At 37.9% G+C, this 13,866-nt stretch overlaps 1 non-coding gene across 1 annotated transcript; it reads left to right on the forward strand.

Annotated features, from left to right (window-relative positions):
- The first annotated feature begins 13,383 nt into the window (after window positions 1-13,383).
- On the forward strand, window positions 13,384-13,490 carry LOC128291119 (small nucleolar RNA R71). Its single transcript, XR_008280895.1, has one exon. It is a non-coding gene; the product is annotated as a small nucleolar RNA R71 (small nucleolar RNA).
- The last annotated feature ends 376 nt before the right edge of the window (window positions 13,491-13,866 follow it).

Below are 13,866 nucleotides of genomic sequence, written 5' to 3' on the forward strand. Positions count from 1 at the left end.
TGATAGCCACACCAATAACGAAACTACTTCAGAAAGATGTTAAGTTTGAATAGACAGAAAAATGTCAGAAAAGTTTTGATCAATTGAAAACTTATTTGACTGAAGCTCCAGTACTAGTGCAGCCCGAATCAGGCAAGGAGTTTGTCATTTACAGTGATGCATCCTCACTTGGGTTGGGTTGTGTATTAATGCAAGAAGGTCGAGTTGTAGCTTATGCGTCGAGACAATTGAAGCCACATGAGAAAAATTATCCAACCCATGATCTCGAACTGGCTGCCATCGTATTCGCCTTGAAAAATGGCGACATTACTTATTTAGTGAGAAGTGCCATGTATATTCGGATCACAAAAGTCTCAAATATTTGATGACTCAAAGAGACTTGAATCTGCGACAAAGGCGTTGGCTTGAGTTATTGAAAGATTATGAGCTTGTCATTGACTATCACCCGGGAAAGGCTAATGTGGTTGCAGATGCTTTAAGTCGTAAATCACTGTTTACTTTACGAGTGATGAATGTACACTTGTCTGTTCTATCCGACAATGTGTTAGTAGCTGAATTAAAGGCCAAACCATTGTTGATTCATCAAATTCGTGAAGCTCAGAAAGTCGATGATGAATTGGTTGCAAAACGGGCTGAATGTGTTTTGAATATGGAATCAGAGTTTCAAATTGACAATGACAATTGTTTGAGGTTCCGAAGTCTTTTGTGTGTTCCAAGAAATTCATAACTTATTTCGATGATTCTGAACGAAGCTCATTGTAGCCAAATGTCAATTCACCCGAGGAGTACGAAAATGTACAACGATCTGAGACATCAATTTTGGTGGCATAGTATGAAACGAGACATTTCCGATTTTGTTTCGAAGTGTTTAATATGTCAACAAGTGAAAGCGGAACATCAAGTGCCCTCTTGGTTTACTTGACCGATCATGATACCGAATGGAAATGGGATCGAGTCACGATGGATTTTGTATCTGGGTTGCCATTGTCGGCAAGTAAGAAAGATGCGATTTGGGTTGTTGTTGATAGACTGACTAAGTCGGCTCACTTTATCCCCGTACGTACGGATTTTTCATTGGATAAACTAGCTGAATTGTATGTTTCTCAGATTGTAAGATTACACGGGGTACCTATTTCAATTGTGTCGGATAGAGATCCAAGATTCACCTCGCAATTTTGGAAGAAATTGCAAGAAGCTTTGGGTACCAAGTTGCATTTTAGCACCGCTTTTCATCCACAGACTGATGGTCAATCCGAGCGGATAATTCAGATACTCGAGGATATGTTGAGATGTTGGATTCTTGAGTTTGGTGGTTCATGGGAACGGTATTTACCTTTGATTGAATTCGCTTACAACAATAGTTTTCAATCAAGTCTTAAGATGGCACCTTACGAGGCTTTGTACGGTCGTAAATGCCGTACACCATTGTTTTGGACCGAGCTCGGTGAAAGTAAAATTTTGAGTTGATTTGATTAAAGATGCTTTGAGCGAAAGTAAAGATAATTCGTGAAAGTCTGAAGGCAAGATCGATCGTCGAAGTCGACGTGATTTAAAATGAAGAGATATTGAGTATCGTGGGAGACAAAGTGTTTCTTAAAGTTTCACCTTGGAAAAGATACTCGATTTGGCCGTAAGGGAAAAGCGAGTCCGAGGTTCATAGGGCCGTATGAAATATCCGAACGAGTTGGTCGATGGCATATAGATTGATTTTACCCCGATCTCGAAAAGATTCACAACGTTTTTCATGTTTCGATGCTCGACGTTCTGATCGATCCTTCGCACATAATTAATCCCTCCGAGGTCGAAATTCAATCCGATATGAGTTATTAAGAAGAACCGATTCGTATCCTAGCTCGTGAAGTGAAAGAGTTGCGAAACAAAAAGGTTCCGTTAGTAAAGGTGTTATGGCTCAAACACGGGATCGAAGAAGCTACTTGGGAAATCGAGAACTCCATGAAAGAACGATACCCAAACCTATTTACCGGTAAGATTTTGGGGACGAAAATTTCTTAAGTGGGGAGAGTTGTGACAGCCCTAAATTGACCCTAGTCGGAAGCGGTTTGGGACCGATAAACCGAGTCACCAAAGTATTTGAATATGATATTTATTGTCTAAAATATGTGAATATGAATGTGTGAAAGTTTTAAGCTTCGATTTAGTCGATTGCATGTGAATTTAGTTAATAGGACTTATGTGTGACACTTTTGTAATGTGATAGGTTAATCTATAAGGACCTATTAATGCATGTTGTATAAATGATGGGTTTGCATGTCAAATTGCCCAAGTTTTAGATAGTGGCCGGCCATGCAATGGGTTTAAACATATTATAAACATTTTGTGTTAATGTGTTGTGTTAAAAAAATAATAAAATAAAAAGGTTAGTAATAAAGTAATGAAAAGGAGGGTGATGAAAAAAGTTGTTTCATCCATGCTCCTCCATTGCCGTGACTTGAGGAAGGAAGAAGAAGAGGATTCTCTTGTTTCATGTTCAGCTTGGTTAATGTTTAGGAAGAGGTAAGTACTTTGAAATCCTTGAAAATTTATGTATAAATTAGGTGATTAGTACAAGTTCTATTCATTCTATGGATTAAGTTTTGGTTGTTTGGAGGTTTGATATTCGGCCAAGTAGTTTGAAGCTCTTAGTACATATATTTCTTTTCTTTTCTTGAAGGTTGAAATTGGTTTGTTCATAGGGAGGTGCCGAATGTGGCCATTGAAGGGTCTAAATGAACAATATGTGTGGCTTGGGTTTATAACATTCGGTCAAGGAATTTTGTGTGCTAGCAAGTTTGGTTCAATATATAGATGTAAATCACCTTGTAATTGATAATTTGAAGAGTAGGAAATAGCAAATTTAAAATGATGTTGGGTAATGTATGTGTTTTGAATTGATGGAATGGAGAGTGATTTGGTAATAATCTGCTTGGGGACAGCAGCAGTAGGGTGATTTTGGAAAATTGCCATAATTTGTAGGAGTTGAGTTAGAAGCTGAATAAATTATTTAATTAAAGCTTGAAGAGTCTAGTTTCTTACAAAAGAAACTATAAAAACAACAGAGTTACCGATCTTGAGATATTTGAAGTATTGTGGGACTGAGTCAAAATGACTACTAGATTCCCTGTTCTGTCTTTATAAAATCAGTATAAATTGTAAAAAAATGTCCCTAAGATAAAATTTATATCGTTAGACTCCTTAATGAGTCTAGTTTCAAATTAAATAAACGAGAACATATTTTGAATTCTGTACAATGAAAAATTTGATTATTAGTGAATAGTAGTCAGTTTAGTCAAACAGTGAAACAAGGTGAAATTTAAGAAAAATCTTGTATTGTTGGGCTAAACTAAAAATTTTGAAAATTTTATGGATAATAGATAAATGAGTCTTCTGTCAAGAAAAATTTACGGAAATTGATTTGGAGTTTTGTAGCTCCAGGTATAAAAACTTTAGTTACTGTTGCTCAGGAAGTCAGCTTATAGGGAAATTGTAAGCATATTGTAAACATTAATGAAAATTTGCTAATGAATTATTTATTGATTTTTATAAAGCTTACTATAATTTATATGTGTGAAAGTCGAATCCATATGTATTATATTCTGAAAGTAATACTTGAATAGTCGATTAATGACTAGTTAAAATTTGTTGAACTTAAGCTCAAGAGCATAGGGGCAATTTCGGATAAGGGAAAGAGAAAGTAACCGAGTAGCCACTCTCAAGAATCTGTACCAAATATCCGAGGTAAGTCTTCGAGTAATGAAACTTAGTTTTATGATTTGATTAAGTCATGACATATAAGCATAACGAATAAACGGAGATATAATGATTCCACTTGAATTATATATTGAGGTGATTAGTTTATATTTATGGCGGGTAGTCGAATGTGTATAGAGATCATGTTAGTAAGCCACTCGAAATCATGCTCTTTGTATGTGGCTATTGAGCCGAAATTGGTAAGGTTTGATAAGTGTCTTGTGTTTGAGCTTTAGTAATGAAAATGAAATATGGATGTGTCATGATTTATCGATATATGTGCATGATTATTCGGACTATATCCGGCTAAGTCCCGAAGGCATGGTGCTAGTGACTATATCCGGCTAAGTCCCAAGGCGGTTGTGCTATTGACTATATCCGGCTAAGTATCAAGGCTTTTGTGCTAGTGACTATATCCGGCTAAGACCAAGGCATTTGTGCGAATTGCTATATCCGGCTAAATCCCGAAGGTACTTGGGTTTGGAAATGAGCGATCTTGCTGTAATAATTTCAATTAATACACTCATAAAATCCAAACAATAAGGTATGTTTCGTATATGCATCGGAAAAGTTAATTCCTTTTTAGATTGTATGCACTCTATTGATTAACAACTTCCGGCCTTTAGCTAGGTTTGATCCCCTGTGTATGAATATACTGGTTGAGGTGTGAAGTAAGTATGATTTTGGGAAAATGCGTATATGCAACTATTCATTTAGTCATATGAACGCTATATTTTAGTCGTAAATAATTTCATTACTTGAACTTACTAAGCATCAAAATGCTTACTCTGTTACTTTGATTCTCTGTTTTATAGATTTTGTTCGTCAGCTATCGGACTTGGGAGTGTCAAAGTCGAAGTCATCCACACTATCTAAGCCACTTTTTGGTACTCTTTTAGTTCAATTTTGAAAATGGCATGCATAGGGCTGACCCTTGTTGTTAATTAAGTACCCTTTGGTAATGTGTATTCGTATAGCCATGCGAAAATGGCTCGTATATTTTGAAGTATAACATTATGGTCTTGTGATATGGTTATTAAGTGGTATGGAAATGTTTTGTAATGACTAGCCATTGGAATGGCCAATCATGGTCCTATTAGTGCTACGTACGTCATGGCTAATCGGGATTACCCTCGATAATAATGTATGTCAATTTGCTATTTGATTCATGGAAAAATTATGAAATAGGTAAAATTTACCTTAAAATAGATGCTGACAGCAGCAGTGATGTAAGTTGGAAAAAAATCACTAAAAATAGTAGGCATGAAATTAAATAGTAAATAAATTATGTAATCGAATCTTGATGAGTCTATTTTCATATGAAAGAAACGAAATGACCATATGAGCCGTATTTTATGAGATGTTTAAGTTTTCGTTAAACAGGGCCAGAGCGTTTTCTAAATCCCCTGTTCTGATTTTGAAAATTTACCATAAATAAACTAGAGACAATTAGAAGTCATGCTTTATATGTATAGATTCCTTTTTGAGTCTAGTTTCATTAGAAACAAACGGCATAAGTATTGAAGCTCTGTAAAAGGAGATATCTAAGTCGTAATGCATAAAGGTCAGAGTAGTCGAACCCTGAAACAGGGGAGACTTTAACTAATAAACTGTACTAATTGGATTGACAAAAAATTCTAGAAAAAAATTTGTAAATGGAAATATGAGTCTAGTTTCAGGAAAAATTTACGGAATTAGTTTTTGAGTTTTTGAACTCGAGATATGATTTTTAAAGTAACGGTGATGCAGTTAGCCAGCTTGTCTGGAAATTTTAAGATGAACTGTGTAAGTAAATGAATTAAGTCCGTTAACACCTCGTGTTCGACTCCGGCAACGGTCTCGGGTACGGGGCGTTACAATTTTATTTGATGAATTCCTCGAACTAGAGTTCTGGAGAGTAATCGGTTCAAGAGTGGAGAGGATACTCCGGTGGTCGTAGAGGTTTATTAGTCCATAAGTCCTGCACCAAAAGAATATTATATCTAGTGGTAGCTATGGTCGTGGTCGATCAGGACATGGCAGTCGTGGAGAACCTTTCTTGGTGGAGTTTTAGTTCCTACGTGATGATGAGCTTAAGGGCTCTATATAACTGTGATAAAATCAGAAACTTTTTAAGGGATATTAGGAAGAATAATTACTCATAAAGAAAAACCGAAATTGATAATTAAAAATAAAATTCTAGAATCTGCTAAAATAAAAATAAAAGTAAAAATAAAAGTAGTTTTCATAAAAATTAAAACATAAAATAATAAATAAATGTTTTTAAGCATCTTCATTGCTAGATAGTTCGCGAGGTGGGACTGGCGATGAGATGTGGAGGTGTTGACAAATCTGCTGTAGAGTAGCATCAATATTGTCAAATCATTGAAAACACTGTTGCTTGAATCGAGTGAGGCACTCAGAGATGTCAGTGTATGAAGCCGCCGCATGAATTGGATGAGAGGGTGATGGTGGCTGAGTCGGTGGGCCCTTGTGCTGTGGGGGGACATCATCAAGAATGTCCTCGTAGGCCTCCTCCTCGATAAATTGGGCGAGATGATACTGGGGAGGATAGGTTCCTCGGTGCCTCTCGATCATCCTCATGCTAAGTATGCTGTTATGCCTTGTGGAGACATCTGGCTGATGAGGGTGAAGGATGATTCTTGGTTCACGGTGTTGAGGATCCCGAAGTGTCACGCCAACCGAGTCATGTAGGGGCCAATGGAGATGACCCCCTTCCGATGCTGCTTCGTCTGGTGCTGAATCGCAAGGGTGATGAAATAGGCAAGGTCGATGACATGCCTTTCCGACATGCAGCATAAGAAGTAGACGTCGTGGGTGTTGACAACGCTAGTGCTCTCTCGCCTCGCTGTAATCGTGTGAGCTAAAATAGCATGTAAGTATCTCAGGGATGGTGGAAGAACTGATGCCTTGGAGCGGCTAGGATTGAAGAAGGCTGTGCTAAGGGCCACAGTGTCCCATCACTTCGAGGGAGAGAAATGTATGTGGCGACTGAGAGCATGTAGTTCATTCTCCTCCTTGAATTCCTCCGTATATAAGCCTAGTGCAGCACCAAACTCTAGGACGCTTAGCAGGCGGATTAATCTGCCTAGGCGAATTTGAACCGTACCAGGATCATCGTAGTTCGTCATTACGGTTTGAAGATGGAATGTTTAGCATAGTTCCATCGTGAGCTCAAGGTATGTTGGCTCGATAATCCCAAAGAATAGCTCCCAAGTGTCGGTGGTTAGGAGGGCTCGAATCGAATCAGCCAACTGAACCTGTTCTACAGCAGCCCAGTCGATGCAGCGACCCGTAATTAAAGGTCGGGCCCGAAGTATTTGGAACAGTTCTTCTTGGGGCCCTCGGGGGAACTGTAGGAAAGGGTGACGAATTTTCGCGGTGGGACTTGTGAAAGAGGACACTCCCTTCCTCTTCTTTAAGGTAGGTACGGTGGTTTTCTCTCCTCGTGAAGACGACATCAAAAGCCTGTAAGATAAAGAATAATAATAATAGGTAAACGAATTCGAAAAAAATAAAAGGCATGGATTTGGAACTAACTATTTCAGCCAATACTATTAATATGAAGCAAACTCAACCACAAATACAATGAGAATGAGAATAGAAATGTAATGGGTATAAGGTTTTCCTAATCTCAATTTAACACGGAATGTATGATAACTAACTTAAGAATGCAAATTAAATGATATACATTGGCATGGTAATAGCATGAGAATAAACATATTAATGTCATGGGTATGAGGTGTTCCTACTAACTTGATTTAACACAAAATGTATGGTAACTAACCTAAGAATGCAAATTAAATGATAGAAAAATGAAAAATAGTTCAAAAGATATAAAGTTTATGTTGATAATAAGCATTAGAAATAAGTAAAATAGAAGTGAAAGAAGTAAACAAATGATAAGGGAAAGAGATTAAGCGTAAAAAATGAAGTGGGAAGCGGTGCACGGGTATGGCAGGGAGGCTGTGTGGAGTTTCAGTGGCTAGGGTTAGGGTTTTTGAATGGGGAAGAAAGTGAATAGTGCAGAGTATTTATAGATTTTGGGACACACGGCCAGGGCACACGCCCATGTTCCCCAATTTCAGCCTGTGTGATTCGCGAATTTCAAATTTGGGCGCGTCTGACATTTTGTACACGCCCGTGTTCCCTGGGCGTGTGGGTTCACACGGCCGTGTCTAGCTTCGTTTGCTTCTCCCACGCATGTGTGTGCAAGCCCCACGCCCGTGTTAATTTAACATGTGACAGCCCCAAATTGACCCTAGTCGGGAAGTGGTTTTGAGACCACAAAATCGAGTCATAAAATTTATTTAAAATTTTATTTGCATATCTTATATGTGTGATAGTACTTGTATAAAAATTTGATGTTTTAATTTTATAGGAGGAATGTGAATTTTGCTTGAAAGGATTTAGTTGAGAGACTTAGAGAATTATGATAGGTAAATGAGTAAGGACCAAATAGTATTAAAATAGGAAAGATTGGATTTGCATGTCAAAATGGCCAATCCATGTTAAGTGGCCGCCAAGCAAGGCTTCATCCCACCAAGTTATGTTGTTTATCATTTTATATTGGCAAGTAAAATTAAAATAGATGAGAAATAGAGATTAATAAAAGAGATAATGGAAGAGGAGTGTTCATCTTCTTCTCCATCTTGCCAAAACCGAAACTAAGGGAAGGAAATAGAGAGGTCTTCATTTATGAAGTTCGACAACCCTTTTGCTAGTTGGGGTGAGTCTTGAAGTGTTGTTTAAACCTTTGTTTATACATGTTTATCCAATTTTGCATACATTTTAACAATGTCAAGAAACTCAAGACTACTATGGAGATTTGGAGCACTAAGCCGTACATCAAGAGTTAGGGGTAGAGGTTGTTTTCATGTTATATGGCATAAGTAGAGGTTGAAATGAGGTTGTAATTGTGAAATCATTAGTTGGGTAGCAAATGGTGCATTCGCCACATGGGGTAAAATGGGATGTTCATCTTATTTGTTGTTTCATTCTCATGAGAAATGGGTCAAGTGTTCATGAGATAAAATTTTGTGATTTGATGAGTTAAAGGTGATAGCATAGTTGATATATATATATATATATACATATTCGACCATCAATAAGGAGCATATGTGATGTCGAGTTGAGCTTGGTCATTTGGCCATAGATGCATATATATGTAAGCCCATTCGTAATATTACCTTAGGATTACTATACATATAACCGACTGAAAATGATAAACTAACAAGGGTGATTGCCGAATGCCCAAGTATGGATATGCATGTGTGATTGGACTACGATAGTATGGTGATTGCATAAGGTTATTAGCGAATAGCTCAAAAGCATAAAGTAGAAATATATGAATTTGTCATGTGTCTCCTATGCTATGAAATTATTAATATTTTGATATAAATATTTAGCAAGACGGTTAAACTAGTTAACTTATTGATTTAGCACAAGAAGTTAAAGGGGGAGAATCAAGCAAAGGCAAGGGAAAGAGCATCGAATAGTTGAGTTGGAACCGTTTTACCTAACACAAGGTAAGTCATTAAGCATATATTTGTTATTGATTAAATGATCGTAATATCTATGCAATTGTGTTTAATGAGATGAAATATATACGAATGTATGTGTATGAAAAGATGATATTGATGAATGTAAAAGAGATAGTGAAAAGTGTAGAAAATTTGCTTTCGGCACTAAGTGTGCGGGCAATAAGTGTGTACGGTGACGAGAATGGCACTAAGTGTGCAAGCTGGAAATATATGGCACTAAGTGTGCGAGCTCAAATTATATAGCACTATGTGTGCGAGCTGATTTTATAGCACTAAGTGTGCGAATTTTATTATATAGCACTATGTGTGCGAAGCTGATTTTATAGCACTAAGTGTGCGGATTCACTATATGCTCTTGCATTACAATTGGCACCGAGTGTGCGACATTATCGAGTTAATCCCGGACAGCGGATCGGGTAAGTACCTTGAGCTCATGACGAATAGGCAATATGCTCATGCTCGGGGTTGAGCTTGGTAAGCTTTAAATCTATGTGATGATTGCAATTGTATGATTATGGTGAAAATGAGTTGGTGTGTGAAAATGCCTCAAATATCTTATTGTACGGAATATGAAATGTGGATGTATGACTTGGTAAGAGATTGAACCGAAAGGTCCGAGGAATTATGGTATAGTTTTGATATGGATGAAGTACCTAGCGTCGTTTATCGTTTCATGTTGTGATAATTTTATTAATGGATGGTTGATGAATGCTTATGACTTACTGAGTTATAAACTCACTCGGTGTTTTCTTGTCACCCATTTTAGGTCTCTTGGACTCATATCGTTATGCGTTTCGGAACCGTCGTTGAAGTCATCACACCGCTGGAAATCTTTTGGTATTGTCTTCGTAGCTAAACTAGGAGAACATTTGGCATGTATAGGCTATTTTGTTTTGTTGAATTGTGGGTTGTAAACTTTAAGCCATGCGAAAATGGCCTATGTGGTCGGTTGAGTGTGATCCTAAAACCTATAGTCACGAGCCTTAGAAACCTTAATTTTGATAAGGTGGCTATAGTTGTATTATGTATGATGAAATAGTTGGCCATGGAAGAATTATGAAATAGTCATTGTTTGCTTCAGTAACAGATGCTGCCAGCAGTAGTGAGGTGAGATGGAAAAATCACTAAAAATAGTATAAGTAGAATTAAATAGTGAATAAATTATGAAATTGAACCTTGATGAATCTATTTTCATATGGACGAAACGAAACGACCATATGAGTCGTATTTTAAGAGATATTCGAGATTTTGTGAGACAGGGCCAGAACAGTTTCTGGATCCTCTGTTTCGACTTTGAAAATTTAGTATAAATTATCCAGAAACAATTAGGAGTCATGCCTTATATTCATAGATTCCCCTTTGAGTCTAGTTTCATTAGAAACAAATGGCATGATCATTGGAGCTCTGTACGAGATGATATCCAGGTCGTAATGCGCAAAGGTCAGTGTAGTCGAACTCTGAAACAGGGGTGAATTTAACTAATAAACTGTACTAATTGGCTCTACCAAAAATTCTAGAAAAAAAATGTGTAGATGGTATTATGAGTCTAGTTTCAGGTAAAATTGACGGAACTGATTTTCGAGTTCTGGAACTCGAGATATGACTTTTAAGGTGACAGTGACGCAGTTAACTAGCCTGCCTGGAACAGAAATCAAATATTTCAGAGAGACAAATAAAGGGAAGTAAGCCCGGTAACACCATGTGGTCAAATCCGGTGACGGTCACGGGTTTGGGGTGTTACATAACAGGTTCAACCACGGGTGTTTCATACGGGCGTGTCGAGCGCCCGTGTTGTTTTGGCAGGTTTGCCCATGGTTCTTCCACACGGGAGTGTCGCACTCCCGTGTTGTTTTGGTAGGCTCTACCACGGCCATATCATATAGTCATGGCATTTAATCGTAGCCTATGTTGGCGAAATCTTTTGCCCTGTTTCCACACGGCCTTAAGCAAGCCCGTGTGCTTGGCCATGTCTCTGTGAAAATACTTGTATTTAAGATTTCTATTAATAAGTTAGGAGTTAAATACCAAAATTTAAAGAAATTAATATTGTTAGTGCTCGGGTTGCCTCCCGAGAAGTGCTTAATTATAGTCTAAGCTCGACTTACCTCTTCAGTGAATGGTCATAGTGATTTGAGGAGTTTATACTCCTCATTCCTGCTATCAATCTCATCAAAATAAGGTTTTAATCGAGTGTTGTTTACCTTAAAAGTGCCGAACTTGGGATGACTCACCTCCACCGTACCGAATGGAAAAATACTGAGTACCGTAAGAGAGATTTCCTCATTCGGTGTGGTAGTGACAATGTGGGGATTTGCGGCATCTAATAAGACCTTATCACCAACCTTAAGTTGATTTGGAGAGGTATCGGGCTCGTTTTGGCGTAGTTTCGGTTTATCGGGTGTTCTTGGTTTGTGCGTTCGCCATTCATCGAGTTCCTCGATTTGTAGTCTTCGATCTTCATGAACAGGTCCTCTACTATTGCTTGAGAACGACTCATGTTCTTCCTTCAGACTCATTTTCTGCAAAGTAGGTTTCACCATATTGTTAGGTTTAGTAGCATGGGATAAATGATCACCTTCAATTCTTCATGTGTTGCCAAAATTGCGAGCTTGAAGGGTGATTGTTTCATCTCCCACCGAGTGTGAGTTTACATATGCCAACATCAATGATGGTTTTAGCAGTTGCTAAAAAAGGTCTTCCTAGAATTAAGGGATTGTTGCTATCCTCTTCTATGTCTAGAACAATAAAGTCAACGGGAAATATAAATTTATCGATTTTAACTAGCACATCTTCAATAATACCTCTAGGGAATCTTATAGTTTTATCTGCTAATTGAATGTTCATACTAGTCTGTTTGGGTTTCCCGAGACCTAGTTGCTTAAACATTTTGTAAGGTATGACGTTGATACTAGCCCCTAGATCAGCTAATGCATGATTAACATCTAAACTACCAATTAAGCAAGGAATAGTAAAGCTCCCTGGGTCTTTTAGTTTGTTGGGTAGTTTATTTTGGAGAATGGCCGAGGAAACTACATTCAGCTCTACATGCGACGCCTCGTCCAACTTCCACTTATTTGCTAAAAGCTCCTTTAAAAATTTCATTGCATTTCGCATCTGCGATAGAGCTTCAATAAATGGTGAGTTAATATGTAATTTTTTTAAGAGTTTAAGGAATTTACCAAATTGTTCATCTGAGTGGTCTTTCCTTGTCGCGTTGGGGTACGGCATACGAGGTTTATATTCGACAGTCACTGGTTTGTTTGTAATTTGATCTACCTCGCCTTTACCTTTGCTTACCACAGTTTCTTGCCTCGGTTCTGGTTCAGGCTCAACGACTCCTTCATCTTGAATAATAATTGCTTTGAGTTGTTCCCTTGGGTTTGGTTCAGTATTACTTGGCAAACTACCTTGTGGTCGTTCGAAGATTAGTTTGGAAAGCTAGCCTATCTGAGTTTCGAGGTTTTGGATTGACGCTTGTTGATTTTTAAGTGTTGTCTCAGTGTTTTGAAAATGGGTTTCTGACACTAATATAAACTTTGAGAGCATCTCTTCAAGGTTTGGATTCTTTTCCTGTTGGTAGAGTGGTTGTTGGTAGCCCGGAAGATGTTGTGGCCTTTGATTTCCTTGACCGCCCCACGAGAAATTGGGGTGGTTCCTCCAACCTACATTATAAGTGTTACTATATGGATTGTTTTGAGGTCGAGGATTATTACCCATGTAGTTTAATTGCTCGTTATCCATGCTGTGGCCATAAGGTTGGTATTTTAAATGGTTTGTTCCACAGCTACTTGCTTCACACTGCATTGCTGGGTGAACCTGTGAAGAATTAAGAAAACCATCAATCTTTTTATTCAAAAGTTCTACCTGATTTGACAGCATGGTGATCGAATCGACGTTATAAACACCAGCTGTTTTCGTTGGCTTTGTCCTCATGACTTGCCACTGATAGTTATTCAGTGACATCTCCTCAATAAACTCATAGGCATCTTCAGGTGTTTTATTATTAATGGTTCCGCGAGCAGCTGCGTCAACCATTTGCTGAGTCGAAGGATTCAGACCATTATGGAATGTTTGAACTTAGAGCCAAAGTGGTAACCCATGGTGAGGGCGCCTTCTCAGTAAGTCCTTGTATCTCTCCCATGCATCGTAGAGGGTTTCTAAATCCATCTGCACAAAAGAAGAGATGTCATTACGTAATATAGCCATTTTAGCCAATGAAAAATATTTTAGTAAGAATTTTTCGGTCATTTGTTCCCAAGTAGTAATTGACCCTCGTGGTAACGAGTTCAACCATTGTTTAGCTTTCGTCCTTAATGAAAAGGGAAACAATCAAAGACGTATGGCATCATCAGAAACGCCATTAATTTTAAATGTATCGCATAGTTCTAAAAAGTTGGCTAAATGAGCATTGGAATCCTCATCCTGCAAACCATCAAACTGAACAAATTGTTGTATCATTTGAATAGTGTTAGGTTTTAATTCAAAAGTATTTGCAGCTACAGCAGGTCTAACTATGCTTGATTCAGTTCCTTTTAAAGAAGGTTTAGCATAATCATACATAGTGCGTGGAGCAGGA

Source organism: Gossypium arboreum, chromosome 3 (assembly GCF_025698485.1).
Source record: "Gossypium arboreum isolate Shixiya-1 chromosome 3, ASM2569848v2, whole genome shotgun sequence".
NCBI classification, from domain to species: Eukaryota; Viridiplantae; Streptophyta; class Magnoliopsida; order Malvales; family Malvaceae; genus Gossypium; species Gossypium arboreum.